General features: G+C 40.6%; 1 long non-coding RNA gene across 1 annotated transcript; it reads left to right on the top strand.

Moving 5' to 3' along the window:
• Window positions 1-2,264: 2,264 nt before the first annotated feature.
• Window positions 2,265-3,343, top strand: LOC121964759. The gene is made up of 3 exons (XR_006107405.1): window positions 2,265-2,357; window positions 2,972-3,146; window positions 3,228-3,343. It is a non-coding gene; the product is annotated as an uncharacterized LOC121964759 (long non-coding RNA).
• Window positions 3,344-3,368: the final 25 nt, after the last annotated feature.

The following is a 3,368-nucleotide window of genomic DNA, read 5'->3' as shown; positions in this document are numbered from 1 at the left end:
AAAAACAGAAAAATACGTAAAAAAAAAAAATAGACTAAAACTTTAAAAGGAAAAAAATTAAAAATAAAATCTTCAAAAACTTTTGAAAAAAAGAAGATTTTTTCCTTTGAAAAATCACAAATTTTGACAGTTAAAAAAACAACACAAAAGGCCCAAATGTTTTGTAGGCATGTTTTCCTTAAACATTGACATTAAAATAAACACAAAACAGCGATTCGGTGTTGTATGCCCCTCCCCTGATGCCAAAATACAAACATAAGTCCCTCCCCGCTGCTTTAAAGATTATTTTAAATGCCTCTTCTTTTCTGCACCATCCCCTTCCCTCCCACAAATAACGAACAGTCCCTTACTTCTGTTTAAATATTCAGTTCTAATCTGTGTTTTTAATAATGTCTATTTTAATTAGCTATTGTGCAATAATGTGAATGAACCAATAAGAAGTATCGATGGCTGTTTCAGAGAATGTACGGTCTGAAAAATCTGCCTCACAGTCATGGAAAAGTCTTGAAAAAGTCCTGGACATTTATGTGCATGAACCTTGAATCTTGCTCTTAAAGGCATTAAATAAAACGAGATGCACTGAGGTAAAGATAACGGGCGTTTCTGACCAATCTCAGTAACAAAATAGCGCTCATTTAAAACGAAATCCTTGGATATTTTTTCCCGTGTTGATGAAGACAGCAAATGTCCCCAAAAGCTTTTTAAAGAGTCGTCTTTTTGCAGCAGAGGAGATGAGTCACCGCTCTCTAAATGCTGCGTCCTCCTGCAGCACTCGAGATCTGCTGCTTTTAATCCTCCGGCAAATTACATTGTTCTCATCTGATTGCAGAGCGGCACTTATTTCAGTTTCACCGCAGATCTCTTAGCAACTAACCGAACTCTGTCGGCGAGGTCAGCGGGAGAGCCGACGGCGTCGCATGATGACTGAATACGTGTCAGAGTCAAACCTGAGAGAGGAAAGTTTGTGTTAATTAGTTCAAAACTTTGTGAGAGAACATTTTCTAACAGGAAACAGAAAATCAGTCACCTCGTGAAGATGAAATAATCACCATAATTCTCTCTTTTTTAACACTGAAGCAGCTGTTTTCAGAGTTTTTGCTGTTTTTGACGTTATTGAACACACGTTAAAGCAAGAAAATTATTTAAATCCTCTGAAAACACTCAGCGGCATGTGCATTTATTTTCTTTTCACATTTAAAACAATTAAATCCTCGGGTGTTTATGCATTTTTTAAGCTTTTACAGCTTTCCTGACACCTGTTTTTTCTTTTTTGTTTCATTTTCACTCATTTTTTTTTTCTTTTCTGCCTGTTTTTTTTCACTCATTTAAAACATGAAAATCCTCGGGTGTTTATGCATTTTTTTCATCTTTTGCTTTAATCTTTTTTTCGCAGCTTTCCTGACTTTTTTTTTTTTTTTTGAGGGATTTTTTATCCCTTTATTTTCTTTTTTTGTTCTTAACTTTCCCAGTAATGTTTTATAAATTTATACTTACTTCTACTACAGCTTCCCTAACACCTGTCCTTTTCTTCGTATTTTCGTTTCCGTTTTGCCCTTCTTTTACGTTATTTAATTTTCTTTTTGGGAAGATTTAATCCATGATAAAATGTAAATCCTCCTAAATTTATTAATTTTTTTAAATGCGCTGTCTGTTTTTTTCCACTGACAGGCTGCTATTACATTCTTGGATTTTACCCACAAAAAAAAAGAAAGTAAATGAACGGCACTTAAATTTGACGTTCAGGAGATCGTGGAAATTTTCCGCTGTCTGACGGATGATTTAAAAAACCTTCTGATGTGTGAAAATAAATGTAAATTTGGTATCTGCATGAAGACACATGATGCATCTGTTCTTGGCGTCTGATGAGACATTCGTGTCTCTTCTTCCCCCACGCTGACACACAAAGAGCGGACGTCATGTTTCAGCGCCGGTCATCGATCAGCACGCTGGTTATTTTGACTCACTGTATGTGGGAGGAGGAATCAGGGAAAATAGTCTGTTTACCCGTCAGTCCGTCCTCTCTGCGGATGCTTCCTGAACACAGTGTTTCTGTGTGTGTGTGTGTGTGTGTGTGTGTGCGTGTTTAAATCTGACAAACTGGTTGTGACACATCCGGCGTATTTAAAGGCAGCTGTGAGGTGAAGATGTGAACTGTATCTCTCTCGGTGTGTGTGTTAAATGTAAACAGCTGGGTCTATTTTTGGGAGCTGCGTTCATGCTGGAATCAAAGACGTGACTCAGAGTGAAGCTGTAACCATGGCAACTGATTTTTCTTCTTCCAGATCCTGCCCGGAGTTCGTATCATCATCGCCAACCCGGAGACCAAAGGACCGCTGGGAGACTCCCACCTCGGAGAGGTCGACAGAAACGAACTCTCTTTTTTATTTTTTTTCTTCTTTCTTGGTTTTTCTTTTTCTGTTATTTCGGTCTTTGCTTATTTTTTTGTATTTTTATCCTTTTTTTATCTTCTATATGTCTTTATTTTTTCTTTTTCCTTCCTTCTTCCTCCCTTTGTTTCCTTTTTAGTCTCTATTTTACTTTCTGCTGTCTTTTTCCTTTTTCTGCCTCCACATCAGGCGTTATGTTTTCGGGTCGTCCATCCGTATGTCCGAATCTTGTGAACGTGATATCTCAGGAACGCCGTGACAATCTTTCTTCAAATTTGGCACAAACTTTGACCTCAGTTCAAAGGTGACACGATGAGACTTTGGCGGTCGAAAGTTGCCGTTCGAGGCGACCTGGTCCGTCCCTCTCTCACCGGGGATATCTCAAAAGCAACTAAAGGAATTCAGAGGTCACCGTGACCTCGTCTGTCTCATTCTCACGCACGAACACCTCAACAGCTTGAGGGAATTTCGTCAAATTTGGCTCAAACGTTCACTTTCAGTTAAGGATGAACAGTTTAGATTTTAGAGTGTTTTAATGTATCAATTCAAAGACAGATTTGGGTTTTCTTCTGTCCCTGCTGCAGATCTGGGTGCACAGCGCTCATAACGGCAGCGGTTACTACAGCGGCTACGGCGAGGAGGTCCTTCAGTCCGATCACTTCAACTCCAGACTCAGTTTCGGAGACACTCAGACGGTCTGGGCCAGGACGGGATACCTGGGCTTCCTACGCCGCACCGAGCTCACCGACGCCAACGGAGGTTAGTTTTTCCTCTCTGACTCTACGTTTCCTCGGCTCGTTCTCTCTGACGTGACCGCTCTACGCCTCTCTGTCTCCACAGAGAGACACGACGCTCTGTTTGTGGTCGGCGCTCTGGAGGAGGCCATGGAGCTGCGGGGGATGAGGTACCATCCCATCGACATCGAGACCTCCGTCATCCGCGCGCACAAGAGCATCATGGAGTGGTAGGTTTGATCTGTAC

Source organism: Plectropomus leopardus, unplaced genomic scaffold (genome assembly GCF_008729295.1).
Source record: "Plectropomus leopardus isolate mb unplaced genomic scaffold, YSFRI_Pleo_2.0 unplaced_scaffold17064, whole genome shotgun sequence".
NCBI lineage: Eukaryota > Metazoa > Chordata > Actinopteri > Perciformes > Serranidae > Plectropomus > Plectropomus leopardus.
The sequence above is the reverse complement of the archived record's forward strand: the minus strand, read 5'-3'. Positions and strand labels throughout refer to the sequence as shown.